This window comes from Culex pipiens, unplaced genomic scaffold (assembly GCF_016801865.2).
Source record: "Culex pipiens pallens isolate TS unplaced genomic scaffold, TS_CPP_V2 Cpp_Un0006, whole genome shotgun sequence".
Lineage (NCBI taxonomy): Eukaryota > Metazoa > Arthropoda > Insecta > Diptera > Culicidae > Culex > Culex pipiens.
The window spans coordinates 852-27,021 of record NW_026292823.1 but is presented as its reverse complement, the minus strand read 5'-3'; the positions used below and the strand labels follow the sequence as shown (position 1 = coordinate 27,021).

Below are 26,170 nucleotides of genomic sequence, written 5' to 3'. Positions count from 1 at the left end.
GCGCGTGGCGCGTCGAAAAACTCAGTTTTTATTTTCAAAAAATCATATCTCCGAATCGTACGGTTCGACATCGCCAATTTTTAACATGATATGTGAAATTTTCCGAGGAATCCGATAAAAATATTTTCAGACATAGGCTCTTTGGTCCAGACACGGTCAAAACGTCATTTTAAGTTTTCATGCGACTTTTTCAAATGTTAAGCTAGATTTTCGAAACTTCTTACTATTTTTTACAAATAGCCAAACTCATCATCTTTCTTTTGCGTCTAAGACAGCTAAAATCGGATGAAATGGCGCGGAGATATGATTTTTTTAAAAAAGTGGTTTTTGCGAAAAATGACGAAAATTGCCATTTTTCGAACCTAGCACGATGTAGGTCACCCTAATGGCCAAACAAAAAAATACGGGTCTAATTATTTTGGCCAAGGAAACCCCAGAAAAAATTTGAGCCCGATCGGAGAACTTTTTTTTCGGTTTAGGCTCTTTTGAAATGGAATTGCTGTATATATATATATATCTTCTATATATATAAAAAATTTCGACGGTTTTGTTCGAACGCGAATCAATTCAACACGGAACGTCGGATCGAGGTGCTCTTTGTTGCGTTGGGTTCGTATAAGTCTAAGGAAGGTTTATACGCTAACAAATTGACACTTTGGCCACTCTGGAACCGATTCCGGAAAATCTGCAGATTGTATGGGAAAAGTTACGTAAAATAAAATTTTGATCATAGGAGGCTGAAGAAGCCAGCAACCAAGAAACGTCAACAAACGAAAAAAAAGGCAGAACGAAGTTTGTCGGGTAAGGCTTGTATTTTATAAATAACCAATTGTATAGTTAAAATCGACTATGAGTGGCAGTCACCAAACAACTCCACGTGCGCTGAATCATAACAGTATTCAAACATCCCATATCTCCTACATCATAACTCAATATAAACTATAATGGAAGCTCAACGGATCCCGCGAAACCATCCACCTGAACCACAGAGCCCGCCGCATCAACGCTCTCAACTCTAACATTTTATCATTCCATCGCCGAGTATCGACCACCCCCATCGTCGTCGGACGCCTGCGAACTCCAAGTAATTGATACATCGTTGCTACGTATCGCCACTCGTCGACGTCCGACGTCATTATTAATTTGTAGAACTACCCCGAACCCTGCACATCAAGCTATACTGGACCACCCTGCCAGTTGCTAGCTAGGTCTGGTCACTTATAATTTCATCGTTCTGTCGGCGGCGGTGCCGTTTCGGGACCTGGCCATTAATTCCGAAAAGCAATTAAAAAAAAACTGCTCCTCGACAGGTCAGGTTACGAGGTCCACGTCAGGCAACTACTAAACGCACCCCCCTCCGCTCGTTTGGGAAGAAAGCTCCGAACTACACTGAAATAGACGTGCCACGACACTCAAACACCATTAACTAATTATCACATTTTTCGTGTTCTTGTTTGCACGCGTGAACATCACCCGGACAACGTGTCACTTGTTCGAGCGAGATGAACGCACTTTTCCAACGGGATGAGGACTACTACTACTGCTGGCGTTAGTCGTACCTGCTAACGAGGTTCCACCTCAACCCGGTGTAGGGTGACCGGTAATGAGTTTAGGGGAAAAACAACCCGGTTCAGTGGGAAACACGGGGGGTTTGTTGTTGTAGAAGTAAGTAAATAGCGTGGGAGAATCTCTCGGAATCGAAGGGTCGCTAGTGTACGCTGATAGTTGGTGGTTGTCGTGTAGGGAACTATTGGTGATTTACAGTGGAGATTATCAAGATTATCGAATATTCGACTTAATGATTCAAAGTATTATGTGTCCAGATTTGTGTTTGAAACAGTTTTGAACTTAAAGTATAACACATAACATAACGATTTCTGCTCCCAACTGTAAACTCCGTTCCATCATCAGACGCACATCGTTGAAGCTTTGAGGGGCTCGATACCAGAAAAGCACTGATATAGACAACGTTCACAGAGCTCTACGAACTACGCGCAAGGGCAGACGATTAATTAGTTCTAGTGTTTACCTGAGTGCCCCACAAGCACGCGGTTTTACCTGATTGATAACCTCAAACGCTTTAAGTGTGAGTGAGCGTGCGGAGGTATAAATTAGCAGTGCGGTTTCAGGCGAATCTATTTGAAACCGTTGATTGAAAACTTCCTTTGGCAAATAATTATTTCGAACCGAGATGGGGCTCTTTTTGCGTTTTTTGGCTTCTTCCGTTAATTGCAGCCGAAAGTTTTACCTTTATTGGAGTGGAATGAACAATTAATTCTATAAGGTGCACACTTAGGCCACAGACAAACAGATAAAATTAGGTCACATTTGGAAGATCAAGATGACCCCAAAAAAACACAGAAGTCTTCTTGTCTGTGATCCCCTAAAAAGTTTCAACTCACCACAAAGCATCATTCCACATCGGTTGTTTTAATTAGTCCTCCGGCGTTTGCCGATGAAAACTACCCACCCAGTGTAACCCACTGCACCCACAGAGTTCCGGTGTAAAGTACACGCGTTTCCGTTCAAATAAACAAACATCGCGGATCCACAAACACCAGCGCGAGCTCGGTGGGTCAAGACGAAGCATGGATGTGCGGAAGTACACAGAAAAAAATATTCCTGTGAATTTACATTATTTATCATGTACCAAAAGGTATCATGATAAATGATGTATATTTACATTAGGTTCATTGGAAATTTACATTAGATTCATTGGAAATTTACATTAGTTTTGAAAATTTACATTAGTTTTGGAATTTACATTAGTTTTGAATTTACATTAGTTCAAATCAACTAATTCTGATTGGCCAATGGGAATGAAAAGCTCGACTTGGATTGCAGTAGGAAAAGGGTGTGGCCTATGTTCTATTTTAAAATAATTGAAGCGGGCAGCAAAAGGAAATTCGGACTTTAAAAAGTTTTCACAGGTAGGGGACGCTTTCTCGTCGACGGCCAAGTGGAATAACGCTGGACTGGAATCGAACGGACGACGGGTAGGATGATCGGTGTTACTGCTGCTACCCGCTGCCGACTGAGCCATCTTCGCATTTTATAAACGAGCGGCTAAAGCATCAACTTGTTCAGGTCGAGGCTCAGGCAGTGGGTCAGCGAAGTATGAGAGCGATAGAAAGAGAACCAAATATAACTATTTTTAGTTCGGGTAGTTTTGAAGTCAACGTTTGGCAGAAATACATTGGATATATGATTTACATTAAATAGGAATTTACAGGAAGCCGAACACAGGTAGAAATTCATCAGATTTGAGTTTCCATGCTCAACGTTTCCATTAGATTCATGATTTACATTAGATTTAGATTTACATTGGAGTAGTTTCCATGACTTTTTACACTTTACATCATATTTCAACATTACATTGAGCGAGTTTACATAAGAAACAGTAATTACGTGCTGTGTAAATTTACATATTTTTTTCTGTGTAGTGCTTCCACAAACAGTAATGAGTCCCACCCTCTTCACTCCATTCAACGTGTCAGCTAAACTATCGGTTAGGATTAAACACTCCTTACCTAGTGACGAGTGCGACCACACACACACACACACATATACAAACACTTGCTTGCAAACATGGTTTTACCGGCAATTAACAACTTGGGTGCCCCCGATGTTTAGACGACTCGGTGGGTCAACTTGAAGTTTTTTTTCTATAAATTTCAGTCGAAAACATTTTTTGAAAATATAATCATTGTCACAATCCCATAAAAAAAGCATTTTCTAACAAAAACTTTCAAATTCGACCCAACGTGCACCGTTTTGTGCGTCCAACTCCGACCAGAGATTTATGGAGTTAGGTACCTCTCTCTATAGAGTCAAACCCTTCCCGATAAGGTTGTCACCCAAGACACGTTGCTTACGGGGTTTGTTGACCAGTATGGTTCCCCTTCCCTACGGGCTTGCAACAATGTTGTCGCTTCTATATATACTGCTACATAACCGATGGGCGGTAAATTGCCACCAACTATTGCACCGATAGGTTAATCAAATATTTGCGAATTTTTAAGGTAAACTTTCTCTGAGCAGTTTATTTATTTTCGACTTTTGGTTGTGGTCTAGTCAAGTGATCAGTATGGTTTGAAATAAGTTTAGTTTATTGTTGACTTGAATTCAGGCTTAACGATCGAACCTCTAGGTTCGAAATTTTTGCGACCAATTTTTCGTTTTTTTTTTTTGAAAAAATCAGTATTGATTCAAAAATTCATAACTCAATCTGGAAATTTCTGAAATGTTGGCATTAGAGCGTCCAACTTCCCGTCCCGGGAAAAAAATCCCGGGAATTCCCGGGATTTCCCGGAAAAAAATATTTCTCGTTTCCCGGGAAATTTGTAAATTTCCCGGGAATTCCCGAAATACAAGCAGAAATATACATTTCCTACCTATTGGCACACATGTTTTGAAATTATTTGATTTTATTTATTTCAATACACTGTTCATATTGAACTAGTCAGCTTGTCTGTAAAATGAAATTGTCAAGGTTTAATTCAGATAATATTTATTTCTGAAGCATTCACCACTAGGAATATTGTTTGCTTAAATGTTGGACAAAAAAAACTACGCTGTTACGGAATAAATATGAACTATTTTATTTTTACAACCTTTTAAAAGTTTTTTTTTGTAATATCATTTGAAAATAAGATTTTTACATCTTCCGGCCAAGATCCAAATTGAGATTTGAGGATGAAAATTGAACTGATAAACTGTTAAATATGAAAAAATATCGTTTAATTTCAACCACTTTTAAATGCTTAAAATTATTTTATTCCAATTAATTTATAAGGCTGAATACCTCATATAATACCGAAAACGAAAAAAACGAAACTATTGGCACTACGCCCCCCGGGGCATGGCCTTCCTCTAACGTGGGATTTCTGCTCCAGCGCCTCTGACGAGACAGGAGAAACCGGGACCGACGTTTTACTTCACCATCCGATAGAAGCTCAGTGGATAAGGCGGGAATCGAACCCGCGTCTCATAGCATCATCGGGATCGGCAGCCGAAGCCGCTACCCCTGCGCCACGAGACCCACCAAAGTTCCACCAAAAACTGGCCATTTTTAATATTAAAAACAAAAAAAAAAATAAACAAACTTTTTGAAATCGGCCTTCGTCATGCACATGCAATCGGTTTGAGGATAGAAATTGAACTGAATAACTGTTAAAAATGAGAAAATATCGTTTTATTTCAACCACTTTTAAATGCTCAAAATTATTTTATTCCAATGAATTTATAAGGCTGAATACCTTATATAATACCATATATAACTAAAATCATATTATAAAACCTAAAAACCATTAAAAAACAACTTCGTATCATATGAAATTCACCCAAAGAATGTAACTATATTTAAAAAACTCGCTCCAAATATTTGAAAACTATGAGTTGTGATTTCATGAAATAGTGTTTCAAGTTGAGAAGCGCTAGAAATAAGATTTTTAAGGTAAATTCAATGATTATTTATTTATTCACAAGTTGAAAATACTTGTTCTGAGATAAATTATTTGTCATGACAAACAAAATTTCTGCATGATTTTTTTTATTTTAACTTAACTTGAAACTGCATACTTCAAATAGCTATATATCGGCAATGATACAACCAAATGTCTTCAAATTTGTTTTGGTAATAGTGGAAAATGTATTTTTAAATGCCCTGCAAACACATTTAAAAAGAGTTTGAGTGTATGCTCATACCAAACTCTGATAATTTTGTCGATTTACATGTGACCCCTTGACCGCTCAAAATTGACTAAAATGGGGTCGCAAAACTCGAATTTTATGTTATATACAATAAATTTCAAAAAAATATGAATAAAAAATTTCTTTCGTGATTCGATTCATCGTTTCATCGATACAAAGATTTGTTTTGTATAAAAATTGTCCACGAGGCTGAGATTTCGAAATAATTGTCCACGTAGTTTATGTATGGTCCGATCTATAGCTTTCAGTACAGCTTCAACTAAAAATAAAAACGGTCCAACAGTTTTTCAGAGAAAGGGTGGATATCGGAATTGTAAGTTTTATTGCGGTTTTGATTCGTTTGGAAAGATGCATCCAACTCCAATCGAAATCGAAATATCAGATTATCCAAAGCTGATTCCATTTCACTAAACCCAATCACCCAAATTGGATCAAGGTGAATTGCAGAAATACCATATAGTTTCGTGAAAGCTCCCATAAATCCAACGTCCACAAAGGCGACGACAAAACCAGCACCACCTTCCCCCGACAGCAATGACAATCAGCGTCCTTTTCCGGAAGTTATAATTCCAAACACATCGCACATATCACTCAGCATCCCCCATCGGTAGCTGTTCAATCCGTTGGGAGGATCCACCACAAAAGCACTGAGAGAGCTTTTCCAAACTCCCAGAGCTGGTGCGTGTCGAAACCCATCGATTTGCCATCCCAACAAAAAAAAAACCATCCACACATACAACCATGTGCACACATACAGCCGCGTTGTTCGGAGAAGAAACCGCTCGTTAGCAGATAAACGCCTCAATCAGGAAGCGTTTGGTGGCGGTCGAAGGCAGTACAGATCGAAGCAAGCCAATTCTCATGCCGGTGGTTGCCCAATTGAAGAAAAATCCTTCACCATCATTTTCGGTAATTGGACGACCACCAGCATTCTGAAGCGACTTTCGGGCTTTTCCGATGGCAATGGCGGCAAAACAAAATGATTGGCTGCGACATGATCGCTGCTGCGTGGTGTTGTACATGCTAGAAACCCCTGATGACACGGTTGAAGTCCTCTCCACAGCAACGTAGCTTAGCAGGCACGCCGACGGTGATTTTTCATAATTTTTTCGTTCGTCTCACAAATATCTCAACGACTCATCATTGAATGGAGGAAACGGACCGGCCAACAATTTACATTTTTTATGAGAAACCATTTCAAGACAGACAAGAGCCAAGCCCCATCATCACCAACGATTCGCAATGATGACATTGGCCTTGCTCATCTCGTCATGTTACACACGTCGGGAAGGAAAGACATTCAGGTCCCTTTTTTCTGCTCATTTCCGGTGCGTCCTTTTTCAGGTTTGCCGCCGACCCGTCCATCACTCAGGGCCTGTGTACAACAGCGGAAGGATCCTTCTCTCTCTCTCTCTTTGTTCCACCACATTGCCGATTGCTGGTTTGCATGTATTTGGCCTTAATTTATGTTTTCAACGGTTGCATGGAATTTCGGTATCCTAAATTTTCTTCTTTTGCTTCTACTCGCGAAAGGGTTGATTTATTTGTGTTTTTGTGTATATGTCAACCCTCGAATTAGTTTTTTGAAAAATTGTATGGATTTAGTTTCGTTTTGATTTTCTGAGTTAAACAACTCAATAAAATATTTAGTAAATAAGAGCTTTAAAAAAAAAACAAAATCGAAACCAATCAATCTCAAACACATCCGGTGCAGGGTTCAAGTCGAACCACCGGCTCATCAATCACTCCCGTTACCTTGTCCGAACTAGAACCGTTTGGACAATTGACTGGCGGGAAAAAGGTGCCTCCAGGAAAGTGAACCCCTGCCAGTTCTGGGAAGCCCACCCGGGTTATCCGGAAGGTTAAACTTTCCGGCTGACCGGGTCCTTCCTGGACGGAGGTCGGTGTCGGAGGCGCCAAGCTGGGAAGCCGACCAGTTCCGTGTGGCCATTTCTCATGAATAGTCAATGAATGGCAAACAAAGGCGCAGAGCGGGAAAGGGGAAAAACTGAAATGACCGGTAAAAGAAAAAGTGGTCGGTTTGTCTGGTGTTGTTGAGCTGTGGCGAAGGCCTAGTGGTAGACCGGTAGCTTCAGGGGTGTGTCCAGAACACCTGTACACAGCTGATTGGCGGTTTGGCTTGACGTGGGGTATGATTCCTAGCCAGAGGGGGAGCGTTTGGAGCAGGTGCTTCGTTGAAGGTGTGATAAATTGTTAGGAATTGTTTGGTTGGTTGAATGCATCATTCTTGTTGCAACGGTAAATTTTTTTGTCATGAAGAAATTCAAATTTGATGCTTCAATTTTTTTCTATTCAAGTTAAAACAGTGAAACGAATCTAGTCGTGTTATATGTCATTTAACGCACTACCCCAGATTAAAATTAAAGCGTGTTTGAACAATTATGTGAAAGAATAAAAAATGATGCAAATGAAAGAACTCGTTTCGTTTGATATCGGTAAAATAAAAGAATAATCACAGTGGTCTTGATTATTGTAAAAAAATTGAATGATATTTACCATTTTACCAACAGAGCAATTCCTCACGAAAGCTACTGATTTTCTGTATGGACATCAATTTGGCAAAGTTGTATGTATTACTATGTATTGATAAGGGTTTGAAATTTTTGTATATGATGAGAGGACAAAAACCCGCAACTATTGAGTTACAGAGAAGGACGCTGCCCAAATATTTTATTACGAAAACTTTTAATTTTGCCGTGTTCAGGAGGTCATTTTGAGCAACTTTTGTTCTACAAAAAACCTTACTTCTCTTGTTTTATATTTTTCTTGTTTTATTTTTAAGTTTTTTAATTAAAATTTATATTATTTAGTTTATGTTTGTTTTTGATAGTATTGGGCCTATTCTTCCACCTCCTATCATTACATTTTGCCAATCTATTTTTTTTCATGTTTTTACATTTTTTTCATTTTTTACTTGTTTTTCTCATTTTCTGCTATACAATAGAACCATAATCATTTAAATTGTAAAAAAATGCGTAGATGCATAGTCTGAGACACTACAAAAATTACTGCATACTTATTTTTACTTAAAATAGAGGAAATATACCCTTTCTAATCAAACACCTATCTTCGTCATATGGAGAGTTTGATGCTCGATTAAAGCTCCAAAAATACTGTTTGGGCTATAAACTTACCAGCAACAGCACCGCCTCGAGTAAGCACGCAAATTCATGCCATTTACTGGCCAAAAAGATCAAATTTATTGCACTTTTGATCAAAATTCTGCGAGACCATTTTGGTGGCACACACATCCACACGCAAGATCAGAGGTTAACTGCTTAACGAAAGTCGCCATCAATATCTTTTCACTAGCGCTAACGATTTCAAAGCGCTTAAGATATAAAATTGCTTCCAACTACCGGCAACATGTTCTTTTGCCCATTAGTTAGTCACTCACTTGAAAAATAATCCCGAAAAATGTAAATAATTAGCAAGCACCATAAAAAAAAACAAACGCGCCAAGTCATTTGACGTTTCAATTTTGAAAACACATTCCAATCGAAGGCTGAAGAGAACCGAGCGAGGAGCGAAGGCAAATAAAGAACAAAGGGTGGCCACCAACACCACCAACATGCTGGTGCAGCGCCTGTTGGAGTGAGCAAGTGCTGCCAGGAAATTTTCGCTATAAACGCTACTTTTCGTGAGTGTGAAAAACTAACATAATCCACCTATGTGGTTGGTGCCTTTCTCACTTTTTACCAACAATGAGTAATATGAACCGTTTGGAAACATTTTTTTTTGTTTGATTGCCATGAGTCCACTGCGACCATTTATTTGATCTATTGTCGACCTGCTGATCTATTTTTAGATCTGCAGAGGCTGCCAATTTGCTGTTCTTGGGCATTTGGGGAACAAAGCACACGCGATATTGTTGAGCAAGTCAATGTTTGCTTCATTGCTACGGCAGAAGTCTCAGCGGCTAGTCGTGTTTTTTCGCGGTGTGTTTGGCGCGTTTTTCACGGCGAAATCGAGGCGTGTGCGAGCGGACAGGCCCGTTCCGGTGGTCAGAGGAGCCACAATCTGGTCGTCGTGGACTCGGCGGCGGTGCAGCAGTGGAAGAGGAACGAGTTCCTGCATCCGAGCAGCAGCAGCAGGAGGAGTCAGCAGCAGCGGCCGCGGAGGCAGCTGAGGCGAGAGACGGTCGTTGGCAGGAGGAATCGGCCCCGGAGAGTCGACTGCGGTCGGCGGACCAGTTTTCGGCCAGGCCAGGTCGGAGACAACCCCCGTTGTTTACGTGGCTGGCAGCAGGCAGCACAACAACAACAACAACAAGCGCGCGAAAACGAGCTTCCCGCGCATCCCGCTGCGGGCGGCAGCCAGTGCGGCCAGTTCGGCGGTGAGTGCGAAAGGCGAGTTTTTTGTTAGCGTTTAGTTTTTTTTTTTTTTTCTCATAGTTTTTTTTTTTTTTTGGTTAGTTTTTTTTTTTCTTTCTCCTTTTCTACTTTTGCGATTAGTTTCATCACTTTCATTTTCGTTTAGTTTATCGCGTTTATTCGCAAACATGGATCCGACCGAGTCGGACCATGAGGAATGCGACTTCGATTCAACCCTTGAGGGTGACGAGGACGTGGACATGGCGGACTCCGTTTTGGGAGTTCCTTCAAACACCACCAACAGGGACCTCTTCCTGAAGGATAAGGATGCTGGCGGTAAAGGGGGATCCTCGGACGGGTCTAAGAGGACGAAGCGAAAGCGTCCTAAATCAGATCCGAATCCGGTTCCCCCTCAACCACCGATTCCTCCCTTGACTCCAGACCCGATTCCTCCCAATCCAGATCCAAGTCCTCCCAATCCAGATCCAATTCCTCCTAAAACACCGGTGCCGAATCCGGATCCAAATCCCCCTCCGCCCCTGAATCCTCATTCTCAAAAACCGATTCCTCGTCCTCGTCAGTATCAAGAGGGATCGCAAACGGAATGGGTGGTCTTCTTCCGGCCCAAACAGAAGCCGTTAAACTTTGTACAGATCACCAAGGATTTGCAGAAGCACTATCCTGGGGTGGTCGAATGTACCAAGCTGAACAAGAGCAAGCTCCGCGTGATCGTGAACTCCGCGGTGCAAGCGAATCAGATCGTAACTGATCTGCGGTTCAGCATTGAGTACCGTGTTTGGATTCCGGCCCACAAAGTCGAAATCGATGGCGTGGTGACCGATGACAGTCTGTCGCTTGTCGACCTCTCAAGGGCGGTGGGACGCTTCAAGAACCCTAAACTTCCAGCTGTGGAGGTACTCGAGTGCCGGCAACTGGGCAACGTCACCACCGAGGGTGGCCAGAAGAAGTTCATTCCTTCTGCCTCGTTCCGGGTGACTTTTGCAGGGTCAGCTCTGCCGGACTACATTGAGCTGTACAAGCTTCGGCTTCCAGTTCGATTGTACGTTCCGCGAGTGATGAGCTGCGAAAACTGCCAGCAGTTGGGACACACCAAGACCTACTGCAGCAACAAGAGCAAGTGCTCAAAGTGCGCCGGCCCCCACAAGGACGCGGATTGCCAAAAGCAGGCTGAAAAATGCCTGCTTTGTGGCGGGGAACCACACAAAACTCGTCAGTGCCCAAAGTACAAGGAGCGCGAGGACAAGATGAAGCGTTCCTTGAGGGAACGCTCCAAGAAGTCCTTTGCGGAAATCCTTAGTAAGGTGACCCACTCCAATCGCTTCGCTCCTTTGGCGGATGAAGATTCGGAGGACGAGGAATCCGATGTGGAGGTTCTCTTCCAGAGAGACGAGGAAAGTGACTCTTCCGGGCCAAACCCGAAGCGCAACAAGGCTTCCAAGTCCAAAAAAGCCGCTGGCGGTAAGGGTAAGGACAGTGACTCGTTGAACTTCGAGGAGGATTTTCCTTTCGGTCCGTCGGGTAAGCCCGCTCCGAAGCCGGCACCGAAGCCAGTTCCCAAGCCGCTGAAGCCCGTTCCCAAGCTGCCAAAGATCCCCCTGAAACCGGTTCCTCAACCGAATCCGATCACCGATGCCTTCAAAGGAGTCCTTCCTTTTTCCACAATCGTGGAATGGCTGTGCTCTTTCGTGAGTGAACCGACGCGTTTAATCATAAAGCGGTTTGAGCCTCTCGCTAGACACATCGGGAAACAGCTTGCTAGCACGATGCCCCTCTTGTCGTTCATTTCCTTTGATGGGTAATACACCAAAAACGAAAAACGGCATCTCCATTCTACAATGGAATTGTAGAAGTTTAACCCCCAAGTTAAACGATTTTCAACAATTCGCATTCGAACGGGACTGTGATGTGTTTGCGCTGAGCGAAACGTTTCTTATCGGAGATGAGACGCCAGCTTTCCGGGGGTACAACATCATCACAGAGAGCAGGGCAGGACCAAATAGAGGTGGAGGCGTACTGATTGGGGTCAGGAAATGCCACACTTTTAGAAAGGTCACGCTCCCGAAGCTAGGAGGAATCGAAGCAGTCGCAGTACAAGCCAGGATCAGAGGACTGGACATTTGCATTGTGTCCGTCTACGTTCCCCCACAGGTGTCGTTAACTCGACAAAAGTTGTGGGGTATGCTTGAGTTGTTGCAGGCACCGAGACTGGTTCTGGGTGACTTTAATCTTCACAGCACCGAGTGGGGAAGTCACAAGACAGACCCTCAAGCATATCTGATTCATGAACTGTGCGACGACTTCCAGATGACCCTCCTAAACAGGGACAAGCAAGTTACGCGGATTGCAACACCACCAACGCCAACTACGTCCGGTACGAAGGCGAGTGCCATCGACTTGTCGCTCTGTTCCAACAGTCTGGCAGTTCTCTGTGACTGGAACGTGCTTCAAGATCCTCGTGGCAGTGATCATTTGCCGATCGCTATTCTGGTTAGCCATGGCCCACAGCAATCGACAACGGTGGAGATGCCTTACGATCTGACGCGAAATATCGACTGGAAACAGTACGCGGAGGCAGTCTCCATTGGAGTTGAGTTGCGAGCAGGGTTGGCACCGCTTGAAGAATATGCGTTTCTGGCTAATTTGATCTATGACAGTGCGATACAAGCTCAGACGAAACCCGTCCCGGGACCGTACATCCGAACGCGCCCTCCACTTCCCTGGTGGGACAAGGAGTGTACGGATCTCTCGGCGGCCAGGTCTGAAGCTTATGTGGACTTCTGCAAGTGTGGAATCCGAGCGAACTTCCAAAAGTACAGAGCTCTTGATCGCAGGTACAGTAATACTCTGAAGCGGAAGAAGCGAATGTACTGGCGGGAGTTCGTTGAAGGACTACCAGCAGATACGTCCATCAGCACTCTGTGGCGCGTTGCGAGGGCCATGCGTAGAGGTTCCGTTCCGAACGAGAGTGTGGAAAAATCGGACAAGTGGATATTGGATTTCGCCAAGAAGGTGTGCCCGGACTCGGTGCCGACACAACCATCATTCGACGTTGTTGATGGGAGCGATGCTAATCCTCCCTTCTCGATGGTAGAGCTCTCCATAGCACTATTGACGGGCAACAACACTGCTCCTGGTCCGGACAAGATCAAGTTCAGCTTGCTGAAAAATCTTCCGGACGTCGCCAAGCAGCGTCTGTTGAAACTGTTCAACACGTTGGTGGAGCAGAACGTAATTCCACACGAATGGCGACAGGTCCGGGTGGTTGCCATTCAAAAGCCCGGTAAGCCGGCATCCGACCACAACTCGTATCGTCCAATCAGCTTGCTGTCGTGTCTACGCAAGTTGCTGGAGAAGATGATCCTCGACCGCCTCGAACCATGGATGGAACGAGAGCACTTGCTGTCAGACACGCAGTATGGCTTCCGGAGAGGCAAGGGAACAAGCGACTGTCTAGCTTTGCTGGCCACAGGAATCGACATAGCCCGTGGTAAAAAACAGCAAATGGCTTCTGTCTTTCTAGACATCAAGGGTGCATTCGATTCAGTCTCCATCGATGTGTTGGGAGTAAAGCTGCGGCGGAGCGGTCTCAATCCGACGATGTGCAACTTCCTCATCAACCTGTTGTCAGAAAAACACATGCACTTTGTGCAAGGTGATCTGGCAATCACCCGGATAAGTTACATGGGTTTGGCACAAGGCTCACGCCTTAGTCCATCCATGTATAACTTCTACGTCAGCGACATCGATGATTGCTTGACCGGAGACTGCACCCTTATACAGTACGCAGATGACGCAGTGGTTTCAATCGCTGCCAAGAAGGAAGTCGATCTGCTAGAACCCTTGCAAGATACCCTGAACAACTTGGCCCATTGGGCAGTTGGAAAGGGTATTGAATTCTCTCCGGAGAAGACGGAACTGGTCGTTTTTACGGGGAAGCATGAACCGCCGCAGCTCAATCTTTCTCTCTCGGGAAAGACTATCGAGCAGTCGGACCACTTCATGTACATGGGTACCATCTTCGATCAAAAGGGAACATGGGGGAAGCACATCAACTACCTGAAGCAAAAGTGCCTGCAAAGAACTAATTTTCTGCGCAGCGTCTCTGGCAACCGGTGGGGTGCTCATCCTTCTGACCTGCTGCGACTGTACAAGACAACGATACTCTCGGTGCTGGAATATGGCAGTTTCTGCTTCCAAACAGCTGCGAAATCACGCTTGTTGGTTCTCCAGCGGATACAGTACCGAAGTCTTCGCATTGTCTTGGGATGCATGCACTCAACTCACAACATGACCCTCGAGGTCTTGGCGGGAGTGTTGCCTCTGCGAACTCGTTACTACGAACTGTCTTACCGGTTCCTGATCCGGTGTGATTACAGGAATAAACTGGTAATTGACAACTTTGAAACGTTGCTGAACCTTCACGTTGAGTCTCGGCGCATGCTTCTATATTATGACTTTATGTCATCGTGGGAGTGGAGCCCGAGCACAACGGTACAGCGCACGCCTCCGTTAACCAGCAGCACCCTGATTGGCTTCGACACGTCCATGAAAGCCGATACTCGCGGTATCCCAAACCATCTTCTGCGGGGAGTTGTACCGTCGATCTTCGCATCAAAGTACAACCATGTTCCTCCAAACAACAGATTCTTCACCGATGGCTCCAAGCTCGACGGCTGTACGGGCTTCGGTGTTTATCATGAATCTTATCAGCTGTTCTTTAAGCTGAAGGACCCGAGTTCGGTTTACGTCGCAGAGTTAGCCGCGGTTTACTGCGCACTGCGAATCATCGAGACCATGCCACCTGACCACTACTTCATCTTCACCGATAGCTTTAGCTCTGTTGAGGCTATCCGGTCTCTGAAGCCGACCAGGGAGTCTGCGTTTTTCCTCACGGAAATACGCAAGACTTTAAACAACCTGGCGGCTCAGTCCTTCAGCATCACGGTGGTGTGGGTCCGCGCTCATTGCTCGATTCCGGGTAATGAGAAAGCGGACTTGCTCGCCAAGAAGGGTGCTGAGAGTGGAGACATTTTTGAAAGGCCAATTAGCCTACAAGAATGCTACGGTTTTCCGAGGCAGCGTGCGCTTCTGGATTGGCAAAAACAATGGGACGACGACACCAAGGGACGTTGGATGTATTCCATACGACCTAAGGTGCAAAGAAAAGCCTGGTTCAAGGGAATGGACTTGACGCGTGGATTCATCAGAACGATGTCCCGCCTTATGTCGAACCATTACTCGTCCAAGGCTCATCTGTACCGTATCAACATGAGTGATACGAACTTATGCGACTGTGGGCAGGGTTATCAGGACATCGACCATCTCGTATGGGCGTGTCCATATCATCAGGCTCACAGAATTAAGTTGAAAGTTACCCTCAGGGCCCGAGGAAGACCACCAGAAATTCCGATGCGAGACGCGTTATCTCAACTAGACCTTGATGTTCTCTATCCGATCTATCAGTTCCTCTTAGATTCCAATATATCTATTTAGTTTTTCTTCCAGTTAGTTTTCCTTCAGCTAGTTTTCCTTCAGTTAGTATAACTCGCCTTCCCACAAAGCCGTCGTTTCTGGTTGCACCGGAAGCAAAGCAAGATCGCCCCAGCAGCTGGACACCGAGTTGCGGCTGAGGACAAAACGCAAAGGCCAGCAGAGCCAACCAAGACCCCTACACAATCCCCCTTCCCTTCCCACGCCTTGTCTTTAACATCAATCCCTTCCCTACTAACCCCGAGTAGGCCGCGGGTAATCGGCTCCCCTCCCACTAACATTTACACACAAGATCCTCTGTAATTATTAAGTTTTTTGTAATTACAAAAGCCGACTCGGTCCTAACCAGGTCCCAGTACCGAAAAGGACCTAATAAAAATAATTTTATGAAAAAAAAAAAAAAAAAATTGTTGAGCAAGTGTGTTGATCTGTCCACACGCCGTAACATTTTTCCTTTCCTCTGTGCTGTTGTACTTTCCATATGTGTCGCTAGAACTGAAGTGCACTTTTTTATTACGCTACTTAGGATGTGTTCCCAGTGAAATCCCAAAAGCCCGGGACTCTTGCTAAGCAGTTTTTTTGGTCCCTCCAAGCACATTTTGCGGTTGGGCCCAGCGCACTCCGCAGATGCAAATATACAGAGCACAGCCGGTCCTCGAAACATGTGAAAAGTACGAGGAAAGGTGGTGCCAAGCTATGTGGGTTTCAAACCACGACCTTCCGTTTATCAAACGAAACCTGTAACCAATAGACCACAGGAGCTCGGCGTTTGGAAACATACTTCAGCTATTTTTCTAGATCCAGAAAAATAAATACATAGACATAACTTAAGTGGTCAGAACTCAAGACAGGGTTGTCAGATCTTCAATGGTTTGTAGTCGTTGGAAAGGTCTTTCAATTACCTAACTAACGATGGGTCGGATGATGGATCCGGACATCGTTTACATACATTTAAGTGAGATCCGGCATCAAAAAGTATAAATATATCACTTAAGTGGTCAGAACTCGAGACAGGGTTGCCAGATCTTCAATGTTGTGTTAGGTCTTCTGATTGGAAAGGTCTTCTGATAACCTACATCGTTTACTTACATTTAAGTGAGATCCGGCATCAAAAAGTACAAATATATCACTTAAGTGGTCAGAACTCGAGAGGGTTGCCAGGTCTTTGATGTTTTTGACTCGTTGGAATGGTCTTTCAATTACCTAACTAACGATGGGTCGGGTGATGGATTCGGACATCGTTCACATACATTTAAGTGAGATCCGGCATCAAAAAAGTACAAATATATCACTTAAGTGGTCATAACTCTAGACATGGTTGCCAGATCTTCAATGTTGTGTTAGGTCTTCTGATTGGAAAGGACTTCTGATAACCTACATCGTTTACTTACATTTAAGTGAGATCCGGCATCAAAAAGTACAAATATATCACTTAAGTGGTCAGAACTCGAGACATGTTTGCCAGATCTTGTATGTCGTGGACTCGTTGGAAAGGTCTTTCAATTACCTAACCAACGACGGGTCTGAACTCAGTGAGAATTTTGGTCACATACATACATACACACACATACATACACACAGATATTTGTTCAGTGTTCGATTCTAAGTCGATATGTATACATGAAGGTGAGTCTTTGAGCTTTTAATCAAAAGTTCATTTTTAGAGCAGGATTATAGCCTTACCTCAGTGAGGAAGGCAAATCACAACCAAAGTTGTCCCAAAAAAAAAATACATTTTTAAAAACATTTGCAAAGTCTCATATAACAAGTCAAACTGCCAACCTTAAAATTTTGTAAAATTTTAAGAGTTTTTCTTTCCAATTCATTTTAAAGATCCAAAATTGATTGAAAAATGGATTTTTGGCGATTTTTCAGACCGAACCCGTCTAAAGGAGGGGTTAGGTTGTAGAGGGTTAAGTCCTTCCAAACGATTCTAAAAAAATGAAGACTTGGCAAGCCTGTCTGACGTGATGAACACTCATGTGATATTTTTGTACTTTATTGAAACCGAATCTCACTTATCTGTATGAGAACTATGTCCGGTTTCACCATCCGACATATCGAAATACCTTCCAAACGTGTCATAAAGTTTTAATCCGGATCCGGAACCTCGAAAAAAAAAAACAGAAATTTCCAATTATTAGCCTTAAAAAAAACAAATACTGCAATTTTTTAAAGTTAAAATCGAACTTGAGGTGACCATATATAGAAAACGGTGCACTGATCAGAATTTCTGTAAAGTACATAGCGTTTGGAAATTGGAATTTGCGAAAGTTTTCATTTTCTTTGGAAATCACAACTTGGAGAAAAATATTTGGACTATGAAAGACAATCAAACTGTCTTTGCAGACTGAATACTAATATTAAACGGGACAAACGAGCTCAATCTATTTTTTTTTCTGAATAGCCCAAATCAATACCTACAACTTTGCCAAAGACACAACATCGATCAGAATACAATGCTTCAAAAGATACAGATTTCCGAATATTAACATATCACTTTTGTATGAGCAGCTTCCAAAATTTTTGAAAAAAATCAAACCCATTTCCGAATTCGGGGAGATTTGCTCAATACTCATTCTGAAACCATGCTTGAACTTGCCTGATTTCAAGTATTTAAATTCGTTTATTTATAATAATTTCAAGATTGGTTTCAAACTCAATTACACTCTACTGTTCCCAGTTCGCTGTTCCAGTTAACATCTCTCTTTGAGTACGGTACAAGTTGGTCTCGTAAATTGCGCCTAATTTAGGGTACAATTTATTCACCTTTCAACGATAGTATCCTCTTTCCTACCCAAAGGAACAGCGTTTAAATTTCCCCACAGCTCGAGCAAAGTTTAAATTAAACACATAAAGCTTTCTCCAAAGGACGACGCCCGTTGTTCACCAAAATTGAACTCAACTTTTCTAGTCGTCTACTTTTTGGGGAGGACACACATTTCACGCACATTGAGGTCACACAGTCTGGGAACGTCAACCAGGTGCTCGCGTGCGATTTGAAGCCCCCAAAAGAGGCGTCACCGAGCGACTCAATTTACTTCGAACGATTTGGTATCGATTATAAAAACTCGTTTTTTTTTTGGGTAGGTTCTAGCTATAGATAAAAATAGCATTTTTTGGGTTCGACTTTATTTTTGGGGTTGGGTTAAAATTTTCGAAGAAGAATTGGTCACATCGGGGATCTATTTTGGGGGGAACACTTTTCCAAGGTTACGTGAACCAACCCTTAAAAATGTGGTGGGTAGGGAAAAACAAGGGAAATCACTTTTGGGTCGATTGAGTTGACTGGGGGCTGGAAGAAGTAAGTGTTTGCTCAGTGATATTTTGGTCTTAAGGGGACAAGGCTTGGGCTTGTTTCGATAAGCAAATATTGAATGTTGAATGGTGAAATCAGTTTCAGAGGAGTTGAAAAAAATATGCAACATGTTATATTAACTTCTGATGACGAGTATTTTTGATGTAATAAATCAATGATCTCGCTACTTTCTTTTTATTAACTCCTAAACATTCGCCCCAAAAGTGTGATAGCTATATAATTTTACGTAACAAGAAAACTGCTTCTCCTGAAATTTTCGCTCTGTCACTAAACACCTTAAGGTGGCGGATAATTACCCGTTACGTTTTGCACGTAAATTCCCGCCTTTGTCATCAACAGCAACAACAAGAACATCAATAATAATTGCAGACGCCGGAGAAAATTGGCTTGAGGGGGTGGATTAATTTCCACGCCTTTCACGTGCTTGAGTGGCCTTTTTTCCTTACCTTTTTGGCAGACTTTTCCGGCCAAATAGGATAGAAAACCCGCTTGAGTTTTGACAGCAGGAAAAGGTGAAGGCCTTTGATGGCTCATCTTCCTGGATTTAATTTGATGAGCTTTTTCGGCGATCTATGTCTAGGAATTTTTTTTATAGATACTATTCATCGTTAAAGAAGATGGCAAAAAAATGCTAGCGATGTTCCAATCGAAAGCACGCCATAACAAAATATTCGCATCAAATTTTAAAACCCGTCGACGTGCCTCTCAAGTAACGATGCTACGATGTAAGCTTAATGCTATAGCAAAGCTACATAAAAAGCTGAACTTTCTCAGATCAAGTTCTACAATCATCATCATCATCATCATCTGGTACGTTTTTGCCAGACGATTGACAATCAGGCCAGTTGTTGTGTCTGTGATGCAATCAATCTCAATCAATCTCAACAAGCCTACTCAAAGTTGTAGCTTCTCGAAAAATGCATTCAAAGATTCTATGCACTCAATCTTCCTTAAACGAACACGCCAACGTGCCCAACTACGAAATTTACTGCTTCCTGTGGCACACTGTGGACGCATTAGGGTGACTTGTGGTCTTTTCAATTTTGATTAACCCGGGAATATGGAACATGCTGGCCACTCTGCTTTAACCATCAGAAAAACCAGCAATCTGGTGAGATAAAAGTGGCCTATCGTGTGCCGTCAGGAAGCATTCTCGACTCGATGCTCCTCAGATTCTGTCGGGCAAAATTAGATTAAATTAAGTGGACACGACGAGAAAAGATGACTCTCGGTCTTCTTGCCATGATGCAAAGCAAAAGTGACGTCTAAATAGATTGATTATGATGGTGACGCCCGTAACTTTGTTGTGCCTCGTCGTGCTGCTCTCACCAGATTTGTAACTTTGAAATGGGGGACTCCTTGATAAATGAATCAACAACTTGTGGTGAAGAACGACCTTCGCAGCTGAGAACGCGAAGCGCTGGCAGGCCCGAATGTTTTCACCCAGTCCGAGACGCTGGGTTTACGCGGTCGGTTTATTATTTTGATTGATGCAAGTTGCGATTAATTTTAAGTTGGTACGGCTAAGTGAAGTAAATTGGAGGAGGGACTGTGGCTGCGCAAAACAATGCGTCATTTGCGGGTTTCCAGGAACTCCATAATTTTTGGGACGTTACGAGCGTCTCATAGTTAGACGAGCGCTCTTTAGGAACCGCGATAAAGTAGTTTTGTTGATGACGTTCTTGTCGTGACAACGGCGTTTAATGTGAAGGTATTACCACATTTAGTTGTACAAATTTGTTGAAAGTTTTCTCTACAAAGAAAGTTTAAATAGATTTGATTAGCTAAATTGATTCTTAAAATTATGATCAGCATTATAATCAATCTTGCAATTTGGTTAAAATCAATTTTGGAAATTATTACTAGAGGAGATGGGGGTGAGACGCCCCCCCCCCCCCCCCTAAGGGTGAAGTCTCATTATATTCATACAACAGATTATTTAAATCTCAAATTACTTACATATTGTTCTACCAGTAGTCGATAAATTAAAAAAGAGATGTGAGCCAGTAACTTTCGCAACTGTCATGGAAGCTTGACAGAAAGTTTAACTCCATGCCCGAGCATGGGTAAATAACAAGGGAAATGCGTAATAATACCTTTCTCTGGTATCAATACCAAATTTTGGTATTCTTGGATCCTTTAAAATTTGTCTTAAGGATTATGCAAGAGCAAAATGTGGTATCATACCAATTTAAGGTATTGTTTTGATATTGCAAAATTGCACAATTTGTAAATGGTCGAACACCACATTTTGGTATTCTTTTAGTATTACAGTATTTTATCGAATTCCTCTGAAACTATGGGAAAATTTTGACCAATTTTGCCAAAATAATTATTTTTGCGTTAAAATGATGTCTCAAAGCGAATGCCTTCATTGAAAACAGGAAATTTCAAACTTGATTTTAAACATTTTTGATATACCTCCTAAAGAAATGACTTGAAATTGTGGAAAATTTTCTAAGTCAGGATGGCACATTTTGGTATTATTTTGGTATTAAAGTGTTTTATCAAATTCCTCTGAAACTATGGGAAATTTTTTACCAATTTTGACCAAATAATTAATTTTGCGCTAAAATGATGTCTCAAAGCGAATGCTTTCATTGAAAACCGGAAATTTCAAACTTGATTTTAAACATTTTTGATATACCCCCTACAGAAATGACTTGAAATTATGGAAAATTTTCTAAGTCAGGATGCCACATTTTGGTATTATTATGGTATTGAAAGGATTATTATTTTGGTATTGAAAGGCTTAATCAAATTCCTCTGAAACTACGGATTTTTTTAAATAAATTTTGACGAGATAATTTATTTTTATTTGACTTGAAACCCAAAAATGTTGAAGGGGATTTTCATATTTTTTTTTGATATACCTTCTAATATTTTTTTTTAAACGTAGAAATTTCTCTAAGTTGGGATAACCAAATACTTTGAAAAACGAATTAATCAACAGATTATTGAATTTTGGTGAATTTCAATCCTTATTTTTCAATCTTGTTATTTTTCAGAAGCTTCAAGAACTTCAAGCACAGGCCGCTCAATGACAAATGCATTCGATGTGGTGAAGAATATCACTAAGAACAACATGGAATCATCAGGTGAGTAGATTTGGCTGTTGCATATGGATCATTTCCGTTTTTTCACTAACTGCAACTGTTGCACTAAAAATGGTATGAAACTACCAAATTTAGGTATTTCTTGTGCAAATACCAGCGACTTGCTCTTGGTTGCCCAGTAATAGATGGTAAAATACCATGAAATCAAACCAAAATCATGTATGTGGAAGACCACAGGAATACCAAAATCTGATTTTCCAAGGGCGCGGGAATACCTAAAAATAAAACCATGTCAATACCAAGTTTTGGTATTCAAGCAATGTTCAAAAATCCAGAAGACCTCAACTTGGTATTGAAATGGTTTTATTTTGAGGTATTATTTTACCCTTGGAATAACATTGTTTGGCATTGGTGTGGCCTTCCACATACTAGACTTTGGTATAATTTCATGGTATTTTACCATCTATTACTGGGCAACCAAGGGCACATTTTGGTCTTCGTTATTTGCCCAAGTAATACCAAAATTTGGTATTCCCGTGTTATTTACCCCTGCTCGGGATGTTGCACTTTTAATTTCTCGATTACTTTTCAGCAGTTAAAAAAAAATTAAAATCATATAAAAAAATGAAATAATATTTCATATAATATATTTAAAAAACAACACATACACATTTTCATGCAAAATAATTAGTTTGTGTATTTCGATCAGAATACGTAAATCAAAATTATTTAAACAATATGAAATATGCGATGTTTAAAAAGTTTGAAAAGATTTGAATTTGTGTTATGATGATTTTGGCTATATCAGATTAAGAAATATTTTGTCATTTTGATAAAAAATGTCTGGTTGTATTGAAAATACTTTTCCTTATCTACGAATATGTCTTAATAGTCAAAAAACCTTCGGTAGAGGTGGCCGTCCTGAATCCAAATAACTATTTTTTTAAAACATATTTTGCAAAAAGCTCCTCGCATTTTTTATACTTTTCCGATGGACAACATATTTGGCAAACAAAAAAACCGGAAGTCGACTTCCGCTCTCTCCCACGACATCATCGTCGCTTCGCAACGGTCGTTATCAGAAAACAATAACCTTACATCATTAGAACACATGCCTTCCTTTGTATTTATAGAGATTTATCAGCGTCGAATATTGAATCATAAATGTGCTTAGAAAGCTAAATTATATCGTCGACAGACGGCAGCAGCCGCCTTTGATTGCCCGAATAAATTGCCGGTCGTTCCTTCGCGCGACGAGAGTTTCCTCATAGCAAATATTAATAATTCAAAATAAAGTATTGCGTGCTCAATCATACCTTACACGTGAAGAAAAAGAAACGCAACCGCTGCGGGTATTGTACTTCCACCGCCTTTCCGCCACTTCACCCTTCCAACATTTAGTTGAATCGTTTTGCTGCGCATTTGTTGTTGTTTTCCTCCCTTCGTTTGCGATGACAACTTGCGAGCAACTTGCTGTGTGCAAATTTCCTTTTTTGTTATTATTCTCCTTCGGCAACAGCGACGAACGCCACCTTCACCACCACTACTGCTGCTGCTGCGCTGTGTCAAATACGTTTTCCTACTTCCTACAGAGGTAGCACCGTGCAGGTAGCACAACACACCGACGTGAAAAGAACACAACACTGACACCAATACGTGCACTTTGCGCGATTCGTCAACAAAGCAAGTGCGCCGCCAACGACGACGACGACGACGAATGCAAACGACAATACACTACGAAGCAGGCGCGCACAACAATACGCCGTTGTTTTTGTTTTCCTTTTTCGTTTTCTTCCGTCTGACACGGTTGATCTTGGCCGTTTCGCGGCCAAAACACCGTAAATTTTGCGCTATTGCTCACACATGCAGACACACACACACGTACCATAAAACAAAAGAAGAAGGTCGCAGTTTTGAAGAGCTGCGCCGAGATCACTTGCGCGTCTAAAGACACCGTATTGCACAAGCCAAGTTGCAAACGCACATCAACATTACACCGACGGGTGAAGGGCTCCCGCGTCACTGCCAAATTTGTTGACCCTTGGGACAAGCCAAAATCAAAACTTTCACCCATCAACGACCATAAAACCAACACTGCGCGAATACACGAACGGGAGCGCGAGCGAGCGAGAAGGAACGACCAAGACGACGACGGCGACTGTCAAAAAAGAGGTCCCAATCGATCGCGCACTTTAGGACCCCAATTCACAACACCAATTAAAACAAGTGCGTCTATGCGGCGACCTACCGCGACCCGTCAAACAGTTGGGGACTTCAGATTTAAGACCCCTAACATCAAAAACCATCGGGACTCCCGAAAAAAAGATCTCGGATCGTTCGTCCCGGAACCGCCGAGAGAGGAAAGACCCGAAGTTACGCAAACACACGTACGCGATCGACGCGATCAACAGTTGGACTGATCCGCCGAGGGCTTCGCTCTGTTGGCCATGCGCCGCGCCGTGAAGAAAGAAAAGAGACTCTTTCGCGGCGCTGATAGTAGTGGTGAGAGACCAAAACCAGTTAAGTCGGTTTGAGGAAGTTTGCTGGTCGCGCAGCCAAGTGTGCGCAACGCACGGGGAAGCATATCTATGCGCGGTACCATTGCCGAAAGAGATAGGAAGGCACAGCAAAAAAAAGTGTGGATTTAGCGGGGATCACACTCTATGGGTCTATGGGTTGGAAATCGTTTTCCTACAAGCTTGAAGCTTCTGAATTTTTCAAATTTGGAAAAATACAGATGTAAATAATTGAATATTTGTTATTTTAATATTTCCTACGGTGCTCAATAACAATGTTTTGTCTGTATTAGTCTTAATGTTGTGGTCCGTGGTAATCATCATTTCCACAGCAGGAGCTCTCTTGAGAATGATGCGCGCATGAAGAAAGGATGAGAGATAAATTTTGAGCACGCGCGAGAGCATACAATTTATATAGAGAACCTTAAACTAGAGAACTCTTAAAGAGAAGCGACAAGGCACTCAAATCACTCAAAGGAACGCAAGGACTCGGGAGCATCGCATATTTTCTCTTCTTAAAAAGCAAGAAGTATTGAAATCGTAGGATTAAAATAAGCACACATTAGAACAGTTAATTTTCAGATATTCAGCAATTTGGGCATCTGCATGAATCGAGAAGCATTTTAGGTCATAATGGTGTGTTCGGCGTAAAAGGAAAGCACATTAATCGGATGTTATTTGGCCTACGTAGCATTTCTCGGGTTAGATTGCAATTGGTCCTAAGCGGCTTTTTTAATCAATGCTTTTTTCAATCGGGATTTAATCAATATTAGAAAAAAATACATTATCACAAATTCTTTGGATTGTTCATTAAGTGTTCACTAAGTGCCCTCAACTAAAAAACAATGAAAATTAGATTTGCTATAAAGTAAAAGGCAAATTAGTGCTGGAGGAGGATGTTAGGACCTTTTGTTAACTAATTCGAGATTTGTTCCAACAAACAGCTGCGATCTTGGGCCTTACACGATGCCCAGATTTTGGAAGTTTCCCCTGGCTGATGGGAACGAAAGGACGACAATCGTACCGGTTGTTATCTTGCTTCTCAATAACTTGTGGCTACTAGTTTTACAAGCATTGACTGTAAGCCTGCTCCCCGTGCAAAACCTTCATACTTAGCAGACTCGTGAGGCGGAGTCTTGTCGCAAAATGAACGATACAAGATTGTGGAACCGTTGACGGAATATCAAGGTTTAATAAGGTATCATTAGAAGGTTTTGAAGAAGATTCCGTTACTAGTTTTGTACAGGAAAACATCCCAAATTTTCGCAAAAAAAAGTAAAACACTAGCCAAATTTATTGAACTTGGTATGTTTGTTTGGTTTGCATCGTAAATCGTCGCATACGGTGAAAAACGGTTGGTGACATTTTGCCGTGCAATTGGCATTATGCGATTTTGTTAAGCAAAGTCATGCACTTGCCTGAACCTGCGAGAGCGGATTGCTCGGGAACTCAGAATTTGACAAGTAATGGAAGCCTCTCAGTGAGCTACGGCACTTCTCTTTAAGGTTCTCTACCTTAAACTAGAGAACCTTAAAGAGAAGTGCCGTAGCTCACTGAGAGGCTTCCATTACTTGTCAAATTCTGAGTTCCCGAGCAATCCGCTCTCGCAGGTTCAGGCAAGTGCATGACTTTGCTTAACAAAATCGCATAATGCCAATTGCACGGCAAAATGTCACCAACCGTTTTTCACCGTATGCGACGATTTACGATGCAAACCAAACA

The 26,170-nt window shown here is 42.1% G+C and overlaps 1 protein-coding gene across 2 annotated transcripts in view; it reads right to left on the bottom strand.

The window, feature by feature from the left end:
* LOC120432527 (uncharacterized) overlaps nt 1-24,332 on the bottom strand; it is a 107,670-nt gene extending 83,338 nt beyond the window's left edge. Inside the window, exon 1 of one of the 2 annotated variants that reach the window (XM_039597750.2) lies at nt 23,249-24,332. The gene's annotated coding sequence lies outside the window, so the exon portion shown is untranslated. The remainder of the gene's footprint in view (nt 1-23,248) is intronic. The other variant, XM_052711408.1, reaches the window with a different exon arrangement.
* Between the last annotated feature and the right edge of the window lie 1,838 nt (nt 24,333-26,170).